The sequence below is a fragment of the Schistocerca americana genome, chromosome 3 (genome assembly GCF_021461395.2).
Source record: "Schistocerca americana isolate TAMUIC-IGC-003095 chromosome 3, iqSchAmer2.1, whole genome shotgun sequence".
In the NCBI taxonomy this organism is placed as follows: Eukaryota; Metazoa; Arthropoda; class Insecta; order Orthoptera; family Acrididae; genus Schistocerca; species Schistocerca americana.
The window spans coordinates 786,301,760-786,324,817 of NC_060121.1; positions in this window are offsets into that span (position 1 = coordinate 786,301,760).

Consider the following 23,058-nt stretch of genomic DNA (forward strand, 5'->3'; position numbering starts at 1 on the left):
GTGTGTAGGATCAGGACTCGAACCTGGGATATCTTGCTTACCAGGCAATCGCGTTAGCCACTGCGCCATCTGGACATCACGTATTTATGTAACTGATTCGCCTCAGCAGTTTAAGTGGGACGTTTTTGTACAAGGGTCACTCCAAAAGAAATGCACACAATTTTTGTTAAAATACAGTTTTCATTCTGCATGTGTGAAAGTTTTACAGTGTGTAGTTAGATCGTTCCAGCTTGTTTTCAAACTTAGTTCAACCTGTTCCCGTGAGTGGCGCCGTCACAGCATGTCATCAAGATGGCTGCTACACTTGGCGTTTCAGAAGCAACGTTCTGTCATATAATTCCTGTGCTGTGAAAACGAGACAGTGGGAAACATACACAAGAGATTTAAAAAGGCGTATGGAGATGCTGTTGTCGATCGCAGTACAATTAATCGGTGGGCAAACAGGTTACGTGATGAAAGCGGGTACAGCAATATTGAGGATTGTCCTCGCAGCGGCAGGCCTCGTACTGCACGCACGCCAGACAATGTGCAGAGAGTTAACGAATTGGTGACTGCTGACAGACTCATCACAATGAACGAATTGTCACGCTACGTTGGGATAGGGGAAGGAAGTGTTTACAGAATAGTGAAAGCGTTGGCGTTAAAAAAGGTCTGTGCCAGGATGGTTCCCAGGATGTTGATAGTGGCTCACAAAGAAACAAGAAAAACGGTATGCAGCGAACTTTTGGAACTGTACAAGAATGGTGGATATGAATTTCTTGGAAGAATTGTGACAGGTGATGAAACATGACTCCATCATTTTTCACCAGAGACGAAGAGGCAATCAATGGAGTAGCATCATGCAGATTCACCCAAGAAAAAAAATTCAAAACCACACCTTCTGCTGGAAAAGTTATGGCTATGGTTTTTTTTCGATTCCGAAGGACTCTTGCTTGTGGACATCATGCCAAGTGGAACCACCATAAATTCTTATGCATATGTGACGGCACTGAGGAAACTTCAAGCTCGACTGAGTCGTGTTCGACCACATCGGCAAAAGCAGGATGTTTTGCTGTTCCACGACAATGCACGGTCACAAGCCAGTCAAAAAACGATGGAAGCGATCACAAAACTCGGATGGGCAACACTGAAACACCCGCCTTACAGTCTTGACCTGGCTCCATGTGACTATCATCTCTTTGGGAAACTGAAAGACTCTCTTCGTGGAACAAGGTTTGAAGATGATGACTCCCTTTTGCACGCTGCCAAACAGTGGCTCCAGAATTTTACCATGCGGGTATACAGGCTCTGGTTCCAAGATGGCGTAAGGCAGTTGAGAGGGATGAAAATTATGTGGAGAAATGAAAATATTGTTCCTAAAGGATATATCTACACACTGTAAAACTTTCAAACATGTAGAATAAAAGATGGATTTTAAAAAAATAGTGTGCATTTCTTTTCGAGTGACCTTCGTACATTCGCCTTATAAGCCGACACACATTCATATAATGGATTCGCTTCGGTGGGCCATTAGGCCACCACCTTCAGTGAGGTTGCACAATTACGTTCGACCTCCTGCAGAAATCTCAAAGTTGCGAGCATGGAGGACATGAACGGGGGCTGCGGATAGGTGGCGCTAGATGGGAGTGTGAGTCGGCGCAATTACGATTAATACTGTGTCCGGATGGCTCATTACGCTTCGCACGCCGGGCGAGAAAGTTCCACCCGTTCCTGCTTCTGTCGTTGCGCTGTGAGAGCTTCCTTGTTTCTCGTCAGTGTCGTGTGAGTCATTGTGAGCGCCACATCGTTTTCTGTCTCTCGGCGTCTCGTGTTTATGATTCCATTTTGATGCTGCGTTCTCTTGCACCGTGATGTCGTGCGTGGCTACCAGGAATATTCCACGCACAGGTACCTTCAGTTTTAGTTTTGACAAGGCAATTGGCCATGTGTAGCCGGGTTCCTTAGAAATTCATGATTGGTTTGTAGATACTATCAAGGACACTTCAGAAGAAGTTCACACAGCTTACGAGAGGCGTTTGAAAAGTCCGTGCAAAAATAAGAACTACTTACGTGGTTGGGGTAAACCTTTTTTATTTTCGACGTAGTCTCCTTTTTGACTTACACACTTCATCCAATGCTGTTCTAATTTGTTGATCCTTTCCGAATAATAGGAATTCTCCAAGTCTGCAAAATAGCTATTAGTTACTGCAATCATCTCCTTGTTTGAATAAAATCGTTGTCCCACCAGCCATTTCTTCAAATTGGGGAACAAATAGTAGTCCAAGGGAGCCAAGCCTGTAGAACAGGGGGGATGTGAAACGAGTTGGAATCCTATTTCCATTAATTTTGCGACCACAACTGCTGAGGTGTGTGCTGGTGCATTGTCGTGATGAAAAAGGACTTTTTTGAGGTCCAATCGCCGGAGTATTTCTTGCAGTTCGGTTTACAGACTGTAACACCCCACCCATCACTTATCTGGTTTTGGTGTGTGTTCACCCCAGGTAATTGACTAACAGAGAGTGCAAAACTGCCGCAATGTCGGATAACGCATACAAAGTAATAAGGCCCTGTGACTCCTGATTGAACTGCGGTGGCAGTGTTGACATTAATTGATTTAGAATTGATCCCTTTTAATTAAAAAGGGGTGCACATTGATGTTATATTCAGCTATTGAACACCAGATGCAAATGTTGAACATAAAATTAATTAAGAAAGTGACTTGGGATTTCAACTACTTGATTGAAAACAGATGCAGTCGATTAGCAGAGATTTATTTTAACTCACGACCTTCAATCATCACAATACATGACTCTCCTAACAGACAGTGGTAATAGATTGCGTTTGCGTGGAGTAAAGCGCGATAAATCAAAATTAATTCCTGTCAACTTACCCAGGTGTAATGCGAAGTGCGAGAAGAAATCTACAATACACGGCCCATGAAACCCCCATGGAAACTTTGATTATGTGATCCAACAAATTAATCAGTGGCCGGAGCAGGCGCAATAACACCGAATTCAGCGTGTCGGCGCGTCGTCATTATTTGGACGTCGGCCGAACTTGTGGTGCTGCAAGGCTGCGCTCGTCTATTCACTTCTAGCTATCTTGCTCAGTACATAGTTGAACGAAAACTTTCTATCTCCAAGCTCAATAGTTCCGTTTGCTTAGTCCTAAACTGCAGAGATGCTCACTCTCACTCAGGCAAGCTGAGTAAAGAACACCACGTCCGCACTCTAGGCAAGCTGGGAACAGAAGACCTCTACGGAGACTTCTGCCAGTCCGCTTTTCGTCTCGGTTTCCCCTCCAGCAAAATCACTTACGCCAATTGCAGCGCCAGTCCTGTTAATTATGTGTTGCTTCCCAGCACTGACCAATGCCTGCTCTGGGAAGTGAACAAATTCCCACAAAATTTCCCCTTCCCCTCAAATTCTGCTATTTAGCTCCTCCCAGGCCACCCATCAAGGTTAGCGTCTGCACAAAACACCAATTTTTCTGGAATTCTGACTCCCAGGAAAGTACTTCAAATTCCTTGGTCCTATGTTCCCATCAGAGGCCGGCGTATTTCATTCTGTCGCTCTTCATCTGATTTATTTCAGACTCTGCTGACCGTGAATTCAGCGTGAAGTTGCTATAGTAACAAACATGCATATTTTGGCCTCTGTTGACCACTCCACCGTAGCTTTGCACGGCTTAATCGCATGTTTCACTGAAAACGGGACGACGGACATTTATCAACAGCTGTACTAGTTCCCCATCTGCTTCCCGGTACACCAGCATAGGGTCAACCACCCACTCACTATTACTCATCTTAAGGCAGCTGGAGGCTGCACCCCGTTACTGCTTTCTCAGAGCTTGAGCCACCCTAAGCTGCCTATTGTCGCTTCCCATCGGCGCTCCCCAGCCTGCCATGGTCAACTCGAATACTTCCCTGGGATAAACTAGCCTCCAGTAAATCGATGCGTTTCCACCAAGTTTTCATGTCATGTGAATTACTTTAAAGCCATCACCTGACATTAATTATTCCAATACGTTCATACTATACCCTCTGCAAAATGCATTGCGCCTTGTCAGTCATTTTTGTTCAGCCCTACTGTTTGATCAAAGTGAGTTAGATGATCTTGAATGACTTCATGTAAGGGGCATAGTTCTTGCCATCTTACAAGACGCCCAATAACGATGAATAATAGGCACCTGTAATAGTTTTACTCTTTTCCAGATAGTCGATGAGGATTATCCTTTGAGAATCCCAAAAGACACTCGCCATAACTTTTCCGGCCGAAGGACTGGTCTTCGCCTTTTTTGATGCAGATTTCCCTTGGTAAGCCATTGGTTAGATTGCTGTTTGGTCTCAGAAGTATAGTAATGTATCCATGTTTTATCTGCAGTGATGACGCTTAAAGTCCTGCGGATTCTTGCTGAACAGCTGCAAACCATCCTTGCAACACTTCACACGATTCCGTTTTTGGTCAAGCGTGAGCAATCGCGGAACCCATCTTGCGGATAGCTTTCTCATGAACAAATGTTTATGCAAAATATTATGTACCCGTTCATTAGAGATGCACACAGCACTAGCAATCTCTCGCACCTTAACTCTTCTGTCATCCATCATCATATCATTGATTTTATCAATGATTTCTGGAGTCGTAACCTCCACAGGGCGTCCAGAACGTTTAGCATCACTTGTGCCCACTTGGCCACTCCAAAAATTTTGAAACCATTTGTAAACTGTTCTAATCGAAGGTGCAGAGTCACCGTAATGTTTATCTAGCTTCTCTTTAGTCTCCTGAGGCGGTTTGCCTTTCATAAAGGAATGTTTAATCACCACACGAAATTCTTCTTCGTCCATTTTTTGACAATCACTCGACTTCCTTGATTCAAATGAATGCCAAATACAAAGAGATAGACCAGTATGGTTGAAACTTGGTGTGTTTTCTTTCCAAAGAAGCTACTAACTAAACATGACCTCGATACGCGCCGGTGGTGCCATCTCTCGGACTTTGCACGGACTTTTCAAACGCCCCTCGTACTTCAATTCTGAAATGTATGTGTTTTATGTCAAATTTATAGACCTGCTTCAGGTTGTCAATCCTGCCTCGGGATTGGATGTGTGTGATGTCCTTAGGTTAGCTGGGTATAAGTAGTTTTAAGTCTAGGGGCTGATGACCTCAGATGTTAAGTTCCATAGTGCTTGGAGCCATTTGAACCATTTGAATTTTCAGGTTGTCAGGCTCCCTTTTTCGACACGGACAACAAGTCCCCTTCACTCATCGCGATGGGTCTTATGGCATGGTTATTTTGACGAAAGCGGAGGTAGAATATACGATTGTTAGGGTGTTCAAACTTCCACCCGAAGCTTAAAACAGTTTTCTCAAGAGCGTCCTACTTTCGTTTGGGGATATGCGGAATACACAGCGGGAACGCTGATCCGCTCAACATCGTTTGCAAGGTTATAGAGGAGTTCGATTCGTGGACACAATGCTCAAACGGAACATTTCCTCTCATTCGCAGGTGTATGGCTACCGAGTACATAGCATTTACACAGGATGTGAAGGGACCTGTTTTATAGGTAATGACAGTAGAAACCTCCGTACAGACGCCAGCGTTCGTGTCACGGTCTTAAAATCCACTTACGAACAACGTAAAAGACTAACTTTAACGGATCTGTTTCCTCAGGTGGCAGCCATTGTGCCCTATCACGTTTCTGACGGGCAAGGCGAGCCATTGGATGATGGTCCTAGCTCACTTCCGCTGTTAGCCTCGCGTAGGGACTCCGCCACCGTAGCTTCCGCGCCGCCACCACCTTCACCTCAAAACAAGCGTCGACGGACGCAAGGTGGTGTGGAGTCGGACGGTTCCTCTTCGCTTCTCCGCTCCACTGAAAAGATTCCTGTGCAGCAGGCCTCTCCCCTCCCTGGGCTTGGGCCGGATGATGGCATGTCGGCTGCTGTTCGAGATTCGAAAACGTCTGACCTGGCTCCCGAGTCCGAGTCCGCCGCTCCGGCGACACATGACGATAGACCTGTTCCGGAGCTCCGTACTATATCTACGGACTTGCCAGGCATCCCTCAGTCTGCAACATATTCCCACTCTTCGTCTGCGCCTCCGGATGGGGGAACCACGCCACAAGCCGCTGCTGGTCAGAACCAGCCAGAGGCACATGTCGTGGCGGTAAAAGACGTACCGACAGTGTCCGTTTCCGTTGATTCCTAGGAGCCGCACCGCCCACCTGTGGAAGAGTGCGGTGTATTCTCTGTACCTGATACTGAAATTCCGCAGGACCCACCACCCCTTCCCCTTCCCCACGTTGCCCCATGCGGCAGTCTCCTTCCCACATAACACTAACAAACAACGTTTCCAACCTTGCATCGCGGAAAAAGAAAAAACGGAAAGTCGGTGGCAAAAGGGATCTATCTCTTTATATTCAGATACATCCATTTTCTTTGCCATGGTCTGTTAACGGTCATGTGCAAGTAATCAGCTGCACAGTTTTGGTAATCAATAGATGCAGGCCTATACCTTTCTTACCTTGAATGTGAACATAATTAGTTAAGAACGTAGACTTCCGGCGCTGCGACAATTTATTTACGATAGTTTTTTAAGAAGTTTTATTTGAAAATTTTTCTATTCCCGTCTTTTCTACTTATTTTAAAATGGCTCCTGAACTATCTACCGATACTGCATTATCTTACAGAGAGGTAATACTGCTGACTGATTCTGAAGTTCTTGATAACGGCCGAGGAATAGGCTGCACTTTTAGTTACCTGACTTTAATTCTTCTTTAAGCCCCTTCAGAATCTGGTCGTTCCACAAATCGTGCGCGTTTTTATAAAAAGGATGTACACTCACGCTCATAAATTAAGGATAATGCTGATACATGGTGAAACATCGCTGTGGTGGGTGGTTTGCGGCTTTAAATCACCTCGGGGTATGACCATATGGTGCATTTGACCTGCGGTCGTAGCACGGTGCCGCTGGCAGCAGTCCACATACGCAGAGGTGTGCAGGTGCATGTCAGTGTACGATGCAGCGAGTAAGTGTTGCCGCACGGGGTAGCCGAGCGGTCGAAGGCGCCTTGTTACGGGCCGCGCGGTTTCCGTCAGAAGTTCAAGTCTTCCCTCGGGCATGGGTGTGTGTGTATTATTCTTAGCGTACGTTAGTTTAAGTTGGATTAAGTAGTGTGTAAGCTTAGGGACCGATGACCTCTGCAGTTTGGTCCCATAAGGCCTTACACAAATTTCCAAATTTGCAGTAAGTGTGCAGCCGTTTTCAGATGCGCTAATGGCGACTGTGTGTTGAAAATGCCACAAAGAACACATATTGATGACGTTATGAGGGGTAGAATACTAGGGCAGCTGGAGGCTGGCCAAACACAGCAGGTCGTAGCACGGGCCCTCTGTGTGCCACAAAGTGTGATCTCAAGATTATGGCAACGATTCCAGTAGACATGAAACGTGTCGAGGCGCTACAGTAGGGGACGTCTACAGTGTACAACACCACAAGAATATCGATATCTCACCATCAGTGCCCGCAGACGACCACGGAGTATTGCAGGTAGTCTTGCTCGGGACCTTACCGCAGCCACTGGAACAGCTGTCTCCAGACTCACAGTGTACAGACGACTGAACACTCCGGAGACCTGCAGGGTGCATTCCACTTACCCCTGGTCACAGGAGAGCCCGTAAAGCCTGGTGTCAAGAACACGGTACATCGTCATTGGAACAGTGGTCCCACGTTACGTTCACATACGAGTCCAGGTATAGTCTGAACTGTGATTCTCGCCGGATTTTCATCTGGCGTGAATCAGGAACCAGATACTAACCCCTTAATGTCCTTGAAAGGGATCTGTATGGAGGTCGTGGTTTGATAGTGTGGGGTGGCATTATGATTGGTGCACATACACCCCTGCATGTCTTTGACAGAGGAACTGTAACAGGTCAGGTGTATCGGGACTTCATTTTGCACCAGTATGTCCGCCTTTTAAGGGGTGCAATGGGCCCCACCTTCCTCCTGATGGATGACAAGGCAAGGCCCCACCGAGCTGCCATCGTGGAGGAGTACCTTGAAACAGAAGATATCAGGCGAATGGAGTGGCCTGCCTGTTCTTCACCTAAACCCCATCGAGCACGTCTGGGATGCTCTCAGTCGACGTATCGCTGCGCGTCTTCAAACCCCTACGAGACTTCAGGAGCTCCGACAGGCACTGGTACAAGAAAGGGAGGCTATACCCAGCAGCTGCTCGACCACCTGATCCAGAGTAGGCCAACTCGTTGTGCGGTCTGTGTACGTGTGCATTGTGATCATACCCCATGATGATGTCGGGGTACATGCGCAGGATACAGTGGTGTTTTGTAGCACATGTGTTTCGGGACGGTTTTCTCAACTTATCACCAATACCTTGGACTTACAGATATATGTCGTGTGTGTTCCCTATATGCCTATGCTATTAGCGCCAGTCTTGTGTAGTGCCACGTTGTGTGGTACCACATTCTGCAATTATATTTAATTTATGACCATGAGTGTAGTCTATTTTAAAGCTCCGCAGAAACTTATGTTAAGCGGAGATTTTAATTTTATTTTGCGTCCCATGATCAGACCCATAATTTTAATATCAGTAAGGAACTAGACGATTTGGTGCGATCTTCGAAAATACGAGATTCGTGGATCTGTCAGTACCCCGCTCTTGTCAGGCATACGCCTTTTACAGCGGCTTCCAGCAACCGACTCGATTGCTTTCATCTTACTGACTTTTTATGTGAACAGCTCTTAGCGATAGACGTGGCACTTGCTTGTTTCATCGATCACTATGCCGTAACTGTAGCTTTAAATCGTGTGTCGCAACCACTAAAACTGTATCGCCTTCACTGGATGTTCAGCACATACCTCTTAAAGGATCCTTCCCTCGTTCGAGAGGTTTGGGCCTGTAGCGTGCATTCATCGGACCGTTATCGTTCTCTTATAGAATGATGGTCAGGACATGCCAAACATTTGCTCCAGGAAGCGTTTATGCGTTACAGCGCTGAGAGGGTGAGGGAAGTCCGTCGGACCCAAGAATTTTATTATTCCCTCATGCGTCAACTTTATGACTGTGCCAGACACACTCCATTACGAATTACGAATGTCCGCCATCTTAAGGCGAAACTTCTTCAGGTAGAGGCAACAGCTGGAAGGATTCAGAGTGCCATCAAAATCCCGCTCCGGCCTACACGTGAACTGACCTCCTTATATCACCTTATCTGGATGAGGACGCGTCGCGTCGCAAACGAGCATGAATCACGTCCTTTCTCACAGAGAGGGTCACATAGTGACATCCCAAAGTGACATTTCCACAGCGATTTAAATTACTTTACTGGCCTTTATGATGACGCTGCTACTGATACGATTGTCCCTATTGGGTTTACTCCCTCGTTAAATGATGACTTTCTAAGTGACTTTACTTGCGACGATACATATCGCCTTATTGTTTGTTCATCATCTCAAAAATCGCCGGGACTCGACGGTAATCCTAAGGAATTTTATGTGCATTGTTTGGCCTCTTACAGGTGATACCAGTACCTCGCTGGTCAGTGAGTTGATCCGGAGGGGTTTGATTCCTGACCCCTTCAAGTTTGCTGAAATCGTTGTAATTCCGAAGACGACCGGACGTTCTGATGTAAGAAAATATTATTAGATATTTGTTATTAAAATATTATGATTGACTGCAATTTGGTGTTGTAATGCAGACTGTTTAAAATTCGGATGTGGTTGGCTCACTACGTGCGCTCTTGCACACATAAAAATTATTAAGCATCAGATTGGGAAGGGGACTCAACATATACTTGCGTGGCTCCCATTCCCGTTTAGAAAGTGCCGCGGACCATTGTGGAACAGCGAGGCTTCGTGCGAGCGATGTGCGATTTGAGAAGTGAAGTTTGCTAAGAAATTCTCGGACGTCACTCGCACTGAAAATGTACCTAAGGGCCAGTTTAAAACTGAGTTTGAAGAATATTACAAGGGGGGAATATAAGTAGTTTGTAAACGTCGGCCTCGAGTGTACTGTCAACACAATGACACATCGGACACGGTTGGCTCTGTAAAAAAAACTTGGCACATAGAAAGTAAATGATTAAGGTTGTACAACTACCAAAGCAAACACAAATTTAGAGTAATTGACATTATAATTACGAGCTTGAACACATATAACACGTTAACACTTACGTCAATAACAATGACGGAGCCTGAGTGGTTTGTTATATCCATAAAAGTTCATAAATCACGTAGAAATGCCCATTTATTAACCACTCTGTGTTTTTCACACATACCAGTCTCACTTGCAACAAAATAACAGTTTTTCTCAATAGATTTAAACAAATTACAAATCTTATAAAGACGCCTATGTAATGGTGCGTCCGTATTATACAGGAGATAAAAAGAGAGTGATATCGTCCGGCAGTGGACGATGGGTTCTGCGCTTGTTTTTTTGTAATATTTAAATGTCTTCAGAGTATGTTTTTAATATCGATGTTTTTACATGCGCGCTGAGTTACTCTATAGTTTCTTTGGCGCGTCAGTTGCGCTGGATCCATTTCTCTTAGTAAATCGTCAAAATACATCATTACAGTGCGTAGTTAAATATTATACATTGGCAAATAAATGGCTCTTGGCCTCTTTCATTACTCAAATCAGTGTTTTGTGTGACGAGATGTGGCAGTGTGAAAATACATCTCAACGTCCAGACGTTGATAAATTTCGCCAAATCACGCTACTTAATTTCAATTACAAAACTGTCGGCTGGGTGGTTAATAGCCGTTTGTAGACACTGCTAGAGAAAATTCTTGTTGTCCGCCAAAATTGTGTGCCTGTGCGCACGATTCTGGCTTCTGTAGTCGAATGCCGCGACGTTGTGTAGGTGGCTGAAGCGACTCCTGTCCCTGGAGGACGTTTGGCCGGATTAGTCACGGTTTCGTGATGAAAGTGCTCAAAGCGGCCCGTTTCAGTCATACTACGTGTGAGGCATTATCCAATCTCTTTACTGGTATTCACGCATCTGTCGTAGTGAATGGATAACTTACTTCCCAGATCACCATAGTACGGGGCTTACGCAGGGGAGCCCCCTGTCCATGTCGCTTTTTATATTGTCCTCAGAACCTCCACGTCGCCATATTGCTGATCTATTAAGTGGCTCAGTACTAGCGTACGCAGATGAGGTTGTGGTATTGCTACATTATGTCGATGATATATCCTTGCTTAAGGACATATTGGATTCCTTTTGTTCTCAGCCGGACGTTTTGGCCGAGCGTTCTAGGCGCTTCAGTCCGGAACCGCGCTGCTGCTACGGTCGCTGGTTCGAATCCTGCCTCGGGCATGGATGTGTGTGATGTCCTTAGGTTAGTTAGGTTTAAGGAGTTTTAAGTCTAGGGGACTGATGACCTCAGATGTTAAGTCCCATAGTGCTTAGAGCCATTTCAACCATTTTTGTTCTCTCTCTCGGGCCCACATTAATGAAGAGAAATGTACCCTATTACCGTTGCAGAGTTTTCAACCCGTTGTCATTCCATGGACAACGATTGATGCTCGCCAAAAATCGTTGGGAATTACCTTGGATCGCTATCCGACGAAAATGGCTGCACGCAATTGGCGGGATGTGACGAATCGAATTCAAGGGGCAATTCGTGAACACGAACGTCGTTCCCATTGTCTTCTTCACAAAGTGCGGATCTTAGATCCCTATATTTTTAGCAAAGTGTACCGTGTTCTACAAATATTCCCACTCCCCGCGATGACGGCGCGCAAATTGATGGAAATGTCCGGTCGTTTCCTTTGGAATAGTCATATTTTTTGACTTCGCAATGAAGTGGTCGCAAAGCTCCGTCCCCTTGGAGGGTTGGGACATGTACTCTAGCAACTCATTCTATTACATCTCGCTTATTTACGAGTTTTCGACCGGCCAGTCTGACTCTGTCCGTCGATAGTGGCGGGATCAGTTCTAAATTGCGGCGTGTACGTGAATCTTATATTATAATTAGTTATTTTATCAATGTCACATCTTACCATCATATCGTTGCTTTCTCGTTGGGGAGTACAATCACCCCTCTCCCCAGTTGAAATTACCGGGCCATCGGTAGTCTGGAAAACAGTGTGGTTTCACGTTAGTCTTCCTATCCTCCAGACGGAAGTCCTCTCGTCTTGGCTCTAAGCACTAACATCTGAGATCATCAGTCCTCTAGACTTAGAATTACTTAAACCTAACTAACCTAAGGACATCACACACATCCATGTCCGAGGCAGGATTCGAACCTGCGACCGTAGCAGCAGCGCGGTTCCGGACTGAAGCGCCTAGAACCGCTCGGCCACACCGGCCAGCCCTCTCATCGTGGTATAGGATCATTCACACACTAATTCCGACTTGCAAACGCTCCCATGACATTGGTCTTAGTCCTACTGGTCTTTGCGACACATGTCATCAACCTGATACATTATCTCATAGCTTCATCTCTTGTGAACGAGAAAACTGGAAATGGATTCACCGAGACTGGCTTTCCTTAACCGATCAGCTGAAGCTGCTTTGGCGATTGAACTTCCTCTGTGTCCAGACTTTTCTGGTTTTCCCCGGACGAAGACTAATTCGATCGTATGGCTCCTCGGACACTAAGCCCACTACTAGTAGGGCGTGGCAACGATCCCGAACCCCTCGTTTAACGCCAACATATGGTGGTGAATGCTCATTGGAAGTGGCAGAGGCTTCCACGTTATCGTGCTTCATTTGTAAAAGCCGACCGCTGTGGCCGAGCGGTTCTAGGCGCTTCAGTCCGGAACCGCGCTGCTGCTAGAGACGCAGGTTCAACTCCTGCCTCGGGCATAGATGTGTGTGATGTCCTTAGGTTAGTTAGCTTTAAGGTGTAAGGTGCCAGGACATGGGCACTTACACATCAGCTTACCAACATTAGTATTAATAATAAAGGGACTGGCAAGGGCATCAGATCATGACTCTATTGAATAAATATGAGGCACTCTCGGGCAGTATTCCCTGCATGTCTGCATGATTGTGCCACTAACTTAAAGCCTTGGTGAAAAGTGTCGGAAGTTGAGAATTGTGGAATATAAAGTCTGCAGCTGACCGTAGCTCGCCGGGCCGCCGTGGGCGTCAGGTAGCGGTCACCGGAAACGCGGGACAATATGGCGCTTTGGGGGATAGCCCGGCGCCCGGAGCCACATGTGCTGGGCAACACTTGACGAAGATGGGAATTTCGTTTGCCTACGGGGTGACATGACTTCTCCGATCATTGGGTAGATCTCAGAAATGCCTTCGGAGGGATTTCGGCGATGATAGACCGTTCGACATTGGCCGAAACTGAGCATCGTTCCGCCGCGTTTTCGTACGCGTGGGAGACGGGAGAATTGTGTGAGACGGGAGAATTGTGGGAGAGTGGACTTCGCCTTCAGCCATCGAGCGGTACGGACTTGGAGACGGCGACTTGGCCATCGTCTTCGAAGGGAGATATAGAGTCTGTATCGCAGCTATGCACCAACGCGTGTTCCGTGCAGAGTTCTGCGGTTAGAGCTCTTTGTGTGCTCAGAAGCGAGTTTTTCACCAACGCTTAACCACTTCCAACAACTTACTTAATATTCTTGATCTGGTAGTTATCCTTGCGAGGTGCCGCGTATTTATCAACGCAGCTGCCGGTTATAGCGGCGCGTAATTGCTAATCGTTCATGTGCCATTCTCAGGAGTGTGTGGATGGACAAATAAATTCACTTTTTTTTTTTTTTGTAAATTTTGTCAGTTGTGGGGGAGATCAAATTAAAATGCCAATATTACAATCGAATTAGTGACTTTATTGTAGTGAAACTTCCTGGCAGATTAAAACTGTGTGCCTGACCGAGACTCGAACTCTGGACCTTTGCCTTTCGCGGACAAGTGCTCTACCATCTGAGTTACCCAAGCACGACTCACGCTCCGTCCTCACAACTTTACACCTGCCAGTACCTCGTCTCTTTCTGGAAGTTCCATAGTTCATAGAGCCATTTGCAAATATGTTGCATCCTGTCCCTTCTATCATTGTGTTTCCTTTTGAGTCCCGGAATTATGGAATTTTTGACTATCAAGTTTTCTTTTCATATAACAAAAAACAAAAATAAAGAAAAATTTAAGACAATATAAAAAATAAAAAGCGAAAAAAAGTAAATAAAAAAGATGGTCAACGCAACTATGTAGTAGGCAGTAGATCCTGCGGTTATCTTTCTGGCAAGCAGAAGTAATAATGGATCCATCGTTTCAGTGACGGAGAAACGCACAATCTCATCAATTGTAAGTATCCGGACACCTATTAGGAGATGTCAATACTGGGTAGACAAAACACCGTTGTCCACTGCTCACTTAACAATGAGCGACTGTCTAATCCTTTGCCTACCTAGGGAGCAAGATTACATGAGAACAAAGGGTATTGCAGGCCGAGACCACTAAGCAAAAACTGCTTTTAACAAGAGAAGAATCTCTTTCAAACCAGCAGTCTAGAAAAAAAAAAAACTCATAAAGACTTTTGTTTGGAGTGTGTTGCTGTATGGAAATGAAACATGGACACTCGGAGAAGCAGAAAGACATAAAATAATGGCCTTTGAGATGTGGTGCTACCGCAGAATGCTGGAGATTTCGTGGATGGACAAGGTATCAGACGAAGAAGTTCTCCACAGAACGGAGGAAGCTTTGTCCCCTGAAGGTAATCGAGCACAGAAGGAACACATGGGTAAGCCAACTGCTGAAACATGATGGTATCATTAAAAGTATCACTGCCTCTTGTATTTTTCTTTTCTATTGTCCCAGTAGAAGAGAAAAATACAAGAGGCAGACCGACGCTTGAATACATCAACCAGACCAGCTGCACCACCTACGCTGCCCTCAGGAGGAAGGCTGAAGACAGAAAAGCATGGCGAATTGCTTTGCAACCTGGTGGTTGAAGGCCTAAGAAGAACAAGATGTCTACCGTTCACCTTCACGACGCTTGAACTCTGCTGGAACACATTCAGTGAAGTGTCTGAATATCTGTGGAGAAACAGGAGCACATTCTTTCAAAGAATGTCGACGTTCGAATCCATCTCAAAGGTTTTCCACTGGGTTCAGGCCGGAACTCTGGGCAGGACAGTCCATTTTAGGAGTGTTGTTATCCACAACCGCCGGTCGGTGTGGCCGAGCGATTCTAGGCGCTTCAGTCCGGAACCGCGCTGCTGCTACGGTCGCAGGTTCGAATCCTACCTCGGCCATGGGTGTGTCAGATGTCCTTAGGTTAGTTAGGTTTAAGTAGGTGTAAGTCTATGGGACTGATGACATCAGATGTTAAGTCCCATAGTGCTTAGAGACATTTGAACCTCGCTGTTGGCACTACATATTATAGAGGGCAAGGTTTTCCACGCTTTTGCCAAACGCAAATGCTTCCATCAGATAGCCACATGGTACATCATTCATCACTCCAAATCACTGGTTTCCCCGTCTTCCTTGTTTTAACGAGTGAAAGTGGAAGTCTCTCTATTGGTAGCTTAATGCTGTTTGTGACAAAATTAACCGTGAAAATGTAAAGATAAATCTAGCTGCGAGAATCTTAAGAAAATCATGCCCTTTCTAAAAGTTAATTGTATTCCCAAAATCTGACTATGAACTCTGACCAAAGAAAACACATTACTCTGAAAGTAAGTTGATCCCTGTGGAATTTAATTAAATAAAATATGTTCTCTACACGGTTTGTATTACCAGCGTGCAAACTGCTGTCATAGCTATAGCAAGTCAAGATAACTGAGATGCTAAAATCTAACTACAGAGATGCGCAGAGGTGGAATGCGTACTCTAAAAACATTGCTATCTTTCTTGGTTCATGATTTTTCGATAATGGTTATTATTATTATTATTTTGAACTTTTCCTCATTACAGAGGCTTATCTCCAACATAATAATTTACTTGGAAATTACAATACAAATAATAACCGTTCTTAAACTACACTCCTGGAAATTCAAATAAGAACACCGTCAATTCGTTGTCCGAGGAAGAGGAAACTTTATTGACACATTCCTGGGGTCAGATACATCACATGATCACACTGACAGAACCACAGGCACATAGACACAGGCAACAGAGCATGCACAATGTCGGCACTAGTACAGTGTATATCCACCTTTCGCAGCAATGCAGGCTGCTATTCTCCCATGGAGACGATCGTAGAGATGCTGGATGTAGTCCTGTGGAACGGCTTGCCATGCCATTTCCACCTGTCGCCTCAGTTGGACCAGCGTTCGTGCTGGACGTGCAGACCGCGTGAGACGACACTTCATCCAGTCCCAAACATGCTCAATGGGGGACAGATCCGGAGATCTTGCTGGCCAGGGTAGTTGACTTACACCTTCTAGAGCACGTTGGGTGGCACGGGATACATGCGGACGTGCATTGTCCTGTTGGAACAGCAAGTTCCCTTGTCGGTCTAGGAATGGTAGAACGATGGGTTCGATGACGGTTTGGATGTACCGTGCACTATTCAGTGTCCCCTCGACGATCACCAATGGTGTACGGCCAGTGTAGGAGATCGCTCCCCACACCATGATGCCGGGTGTTGGCCCTGTGTGCCTCGGTCGTATGCAGTCCTGATTGTGGCGCTCACCTGCACGGCGCCAAACACGCATACGACCATCATTGGCACCAAGGCAGAAGCGACTCTCATCGCTGAAGACGACACGTCTCCATTCGTCCCTCCATTCACGCCTGTCGCGACACCACTGGAGGCGGGCTGCACGATGTTGGGGCGTGAGCGGAAGACTGCCTAACGGTGTGCGGGACCGTAGCCCAGCTTCATGGAGACGGTTGCGAATGGTCCTCGCCGATACCCCAGGAGCAACAGTGTCCCTAATTTGCTGGGAAGTGGTGGTGCGGTCCCCTACGGCACTGCGTAGGATCCTACGGTCTTGGCGTGCATCCGTGCGTCGCTGCGGTCCGGTCCCAGGTCGACGGGCACATGCACCTTCCGCCGACCACTGGCGACAACATCGATGTACTGTGGAGACCTCACGTCCCACGTGTTGAGCAATTCGGCGGTACGTCCACCCGGCCTCCCGCATGCCCACTATACGCCCTCGCTCAAAGTCCGTCAACTGCACATACGGTTCACGTCCACGATGTCGCGGCATGCTACCAGTGTTAAAGACTGCGATGGAGCTCCGTATGCCACGGCAAACTGGCTGACACTGACGGCGGCGGTGCACAAATGCTGCGCAGCTAGCGCCATTCGACGGCCAACACCGCGGTTCCTGGTGTGTCCGCTGTGCCGTGCGTGTGATCATTGCTTGTACAGCCCTCTCGCAGTGTCCGGAGCAAGTATGGTGGGTCTGACACACCGGTGTCAATGTGTTCTATTTTCCATTTCCAGGAGTGTATATTCTCAAAATATTTCTCCAGGTGTTTCGAGCTTGTGTGTCCTCTTCCTCTGCGCCCATTCTCCTCATTGTGTGCTGTACGTTTTGGAGACAGGTGTCATAGGGCGTCTTCTTCTTCTTCTCCCCTCCGGTTCGCACTCTAGTATCAATTTTGGTATTCTGTTTTTCTCCTTTCGTCGTACATGCCCGTACCACTGTAATTTCTTCCTATCCATTACGTCATATATTCTTTCTTTTATTTCCATTCTCCTTATTACTTCGGTGTTCTTTATCTTTTCTATCCTGGAGATTCTTGCCGATCTTCTCCAAAAGTCAATCTCTAGAGCTTGTGATTTTTTAATGTGCTTCATGTTAATTGTCCAGGTCTCCGTTCCATACAGAAGAACACTCTCTAATATGGATTTGTATATTAATTTTTTAGTTCTGCTCATTACATTCCTGCTCCATAAGACTGAGTTAAGCATCCCAATGACCCTCCGTCCGCTACAAATTCTTTTATTGATTTCTGACTCTGATTTTCCCTCGATTTCTACAATGGATCCCAAATAACAGAAAGTGTTTATCTTTTTGATTTTCTTTCCTTCAATGTATAGCTCATCTGAATCATTAGTCAAGTACTCTGTTTTTTGGTAATTAATCTTCAAACCCCAAGTTTTGTATACTACTTCTAGTTGATTGCACTTATAGTTAGCATCCTCCCCATCTTGTGCTACGACTACTTGATCATCAGCAAATAATAAATGATGTAGGTAAACTCCATCTCTTATTTCTAATCCCATACTACTACATTTACGAGACCATGTTCTAAGGCTAATATCTATATAGATTTTAAATAATGATGGTGACATGGGACAGCCCTGTAAAAGGCCTTTGCTTGTTATAAATTTCTGTGAAAGTTTATTACCAACTTTCGCTTGGCAAATGTTATCTTTGTACATCTGTTGTATTACTTTAATCAAGGAAGGGTTTATGTTTGCCATATGTAGTGCTCTCCAAAGTAATTTTCTTGGAACAGTATCATAAGCTTTTTCTAGATCTATGAAAATTAATCCTATATTTTTTGATTTATCCCTATGTTTCTCCAAAATCTGTCGTAATGTGAAAATATGGTCTACATATGATCTCCCAGCCGTGAATCCACATTGTTCTTCTTGGGTTCTAAATTTTTTTTCCAGTTTGTTTTTAATTACTTTCGCAAAAATTCTCATTAATGTGTTTGTAACACAAATTCCTCGATAGTTTGAACAAATTTTGCGATCCCCTTTCTTAAATATTGTATTAATGTAACCTAACTTCATCTCGTTGGGTATTGAATCTCCATGTATCATTTTGTTGAAGAGCTGTGTTATCAGTTTCACAATTATGTCACCACCATATTTCAGACACTCCAGATTCATATTGCCTGGACCCGGTGATTTACCATTCTTTCCTGTTCTCAACGCCTGAAGTACTTCACTTTCTAAAATCTGGATCTCATCATCTTCGTGTGGAGTTTTGCTGGTCTCCCATCGGGCGCCTCCCCAGGTGGCGGATAGGGGAATGCTCACCAGATATGGTGGGTACCGGGGAAATAAAATACCCGGGGTGGACCAAAACTAGCAACTGCTGCCTTGTAGTATGATATTGGCTTATCAAAGGCTAAAGGAAGAAAACCTTGAGTAAAAATTACCTGGTCCTCCGGGTTGGGGGTTGTGCAGTGGGCCAGCTCCTCACTCACATAAAAACATAAAAATGCTAAAAAAACCTAATAATATGCTTCGAAAAAATTGGAACTTTGGACGACGAACTGGCGATGAGAAACGGAAAATTATGTTTGGATGCTGGAATGTGCAAGGTATTTCCACTAAAATAAATTTACTACCTGCAGAACTTGACATGTTCAACATGGATGTGGTCGTACTCTCTGAAACAAAGAAGAAAGGTCAAGGAGAAGAAGAACTGGATAATTATGTACATATCTGGAGTGGGGTATCAAAAGCAGTAAGAGCCAAAGCAGGAGTCTCCATTATGATAAAGAAATCATGGAAAGAAAGAATCACAAATTGGACATTCATCAATCAATGTATTATAACTGTTGAAATGACATTATTTGCTAGGGAAATTGTGATTATTGGCGTATATGCACCCACGAACGACACAAAAGATAAGGAGAAAGATACATTTTGGGACACCCTCAGGGAGACTATTGAAAAAATCCCAAGAAGAAAGGAACTGATTGTCATGGGGGATCTGAATGGAAGGGTAGGAATTAGAGAATCTTGTAGAATAGTAGGAAAACATGGAGAGGACGAATATAATGACAATTTGTGAACAATTTGATCTAAAAATTATCAACACATTTTTCAATCATAAGGACATTCATAAATATACTTGGCAACAGAACACCAAAGAACTTCGTTCTATAATAGATTATATTATCATTAGGCAAAAAAGTATTTTCAAAGCAGTAGACGTCAGATCTTATAGAGGAGCCCAGTGTGGATCAGAGCACTATCTAATTAAAATGAAGTCTTTCTGGCCATGGAAGAATGCAAGGAGTGATACAAGTAACATAAATAAAACGAACCAGACTGAGAAAGATGAAAATTTACCTTTTAATATTGACAGCCTACAAGACGAAAGTATCAGAACACTCTTTGCGGCCAGGATGAAAAGGAAACTGGTTGAATCATTTGAAGGAAGTACAGAGGAAATATATGACTATATAAAAGCTAATGTGAAAATCATAGCAACAGAGGTGTTGGGTAAAAAAGATAGCAACCACAACCGTGCAGCAAAGTGGTGGTCAGAGGAACTAGAGGTCCTCGTTAGAGAAAAACGAAATGCGTTCCTTCAGAGGTTGAATGATAAATCAGAAGAAACAAGATCATTATACAAGGAAAAGAAGAATGAAGTGATGAAAAAAATAAGGATGGCAAAAAATGAAGCATGGGAAAGAACATGTGCCAAGGTGAATAGCAAATTAGGATTTGGGAGAGCAAAAGAAGCATGGTCAGTATTGAAAGGGCTTCGACAGGATACAAAAAGCAAAACTAATCTCCAACTGATAATACAAAAGGAATGGGAAGAGTATTTCCGAAAATTATTAAATGAGGACAGAGAATAGTGGTTTTTAAATAAATGAAAATTAAAGGTCTCTTGGGACGTGGACAGTGACCCTACCCTACCCTAAATGAACTCAATTCCAATTCCTTTTCCTTATACTTGATAACATTTAACGAAACTTCAGAAATACTCAAGTGTTCTCTGGAATCATGCACACTATGTGATCAAAAGTATCCGGACATCCCCAAAACATACGTTTTTCATGTTAGATGCATTGTGCTGCCACATACCTTCAGGTACTCCATATCAGCAACCTCATTACTAATTAGACATCGTGAGAGAGCAGAATGGGGTACTCCGCCGAACTCACAGACTTCGAACGTAGTCAGGTGATTGGGTGTCACTTGTGTCATACATTTGCACGCGAGATTTCCAGGCTCCTACACATCCCTAGGTCCACTGTTTCCGATGTGATAGTGAAGTGGAGACGTGAAGGTACACTTATAGCACAAAAGCGTACAGACCGACCTCGTCTGTTGACTGACAGAGACCGCCGACAGTTCAAGAGGGTCGTAAAGGCAGACATCTATCCAGACCATCACGCAGAAATTCCCGAATGCATCAGACTCCACTGCAAATACTATGACAGTTAGGCGGGAGGTGAAAAAGCTTGTATTTCATGGTCGAGCGGCTGCTCATAACGCACACATTACGCCGGTAAATGCCAAACGACGCCTCACTTGGTGTAAGGAGCGTAAACATTGGACGATTGAACAGTGGAAAAACGTCATGTGGAGACACTAATCACGGTACACTATGTGACGATCCGATGACAGGGTGAGGGTATGGTGAACGCCCGGTGAACGTCATGTGCCAGCGTGTGTAGTACCAACAATGAAATTCGGAGGCTCTGGTGTTCTGGTGTGGTCGTGTTTTCCATAGAGAGAGCTTGCACCCCTTGTTGTTTTGCGTCACACTATCACAGTACAGGCCTACATTGATGTTTTAAGCACCTGCTTGCTTTCCACTGTTGAAGAGCAACTCGGGGATGGCGACTGCACTTTTCAACACGATCGAGCACCTGTTCGTAATGCACGGCCTATGACGGAGTAGTTACGCGACAGTAAGATCCCTGTAAAGGACTGGCCTGCACAGAGTCCTGACCTGAATCCTAAGGAACACCTTTTGGGACGTTTTGGAACGCCGACTTCGTACAAGGCCTCACCGACTGATATCGATACCTCTCCTAAGTGCAGCAGTCCGTGAAGAACGGGCTGCCGTTCTCCAAGAAACCTTCGAGCACCAGACTGAAAGTACGCCAGCGAGAGTGGACGCTGTCATGAAGGCTAAGGGTGGGCCAACACCATATTGAATTCCAGCATTGCCGATGGAGGGCGCCACGAACTTGTAAGTCATTTTCAGCCAGGCGTCCAGATACTTTTGATCTTATAGTGTAACAATAATCGGAAAATACAAAAGTTGACTTTACAAAAACTGAACTTCAAATGTATAGTAACCGCTAAACAAAACTGCAAAATCTAATTCTTAAATCCATTTCCCTGTCAGCGACAGATAAATCCTACCCAAAGAAATTGTTGATTTGAATGTCTGAGGGACGAACAAAGTTTCATTATCAAACCGCTACCGCAAATAAAACAGGCTTAATCATTACCTGTAATCCATTCTTCACAAATATTATCGTACCTACGTAAAAATCAGTTATTTTACTATCCGGATTAAGTATTCTACTGATAAATAACATAATGTAAAAAATCTCTATTGTTTGTCCCTTGCTGCTTCTAAAGCAAAACTCGGCTGTTTACACCTCACACCAAAGCTCAAAAGACTGTTTCCTCTGTTCTCCTCACTATCACAGATAAATCTGACGCCGATCTTTGCAGAGCAAAGATCACCTCTGACTCATCTCTGTGCCCTGCAGCATCTCTGTCGAGGCCTCATGTCTAAGCAAATCAAAACTTACGAGTACGATTCCAGATATCCAAAAGAAGAAAAATTCCAACAACAATTAACGCACGCACCTTTCAAGTGTAGTACTAGCACATTACGCTCTTCTTCTATGAATGTTTGTCTACAGACGAAATTTACAGAGATCAGGTATCCCTTTGCACCCTTTATTGGGGTACTAATCTCATTCAAGAATACCTGAATATCACCTGTTAAAGTATCTTGTACGTCTGAAATACAAGGAAGATTTTTTTTTTTTTTGATGAATTTTGTGCGGACCATAGTGCTCGACTCAGTCCACTTATACGGTACCCACGGCTCCCACCGCGCAACGAAATTTGACTATGCAGCTGTGGCCGCGGGCACCATTGTCCACGCAGCACCATGTGGATACGAGGCTGCGTAGAGGTCTTTGGTTCTTTTGTCTTTACGATACAGCTGTGATTAGTTCCAGAAACTATTAGATGAAATAAAAAAATGAAAAATTAAAAAATATTAATTTTTAATAAGAGAAAAAAAGAAGATAGAAAAGATTAGTGTTGGAGAGAGTTGTCCGTTAACCGGAGCCGGTCAGGAAGGTAGTCTCGGATTGAACCCTTGAGTCGACGTCCCTGGACAGCGCGTCCCCTTATTCGTTTATTACAGGAGATAATTCATCTCGAATCTCACGAGTCGATTCGTCTCTCG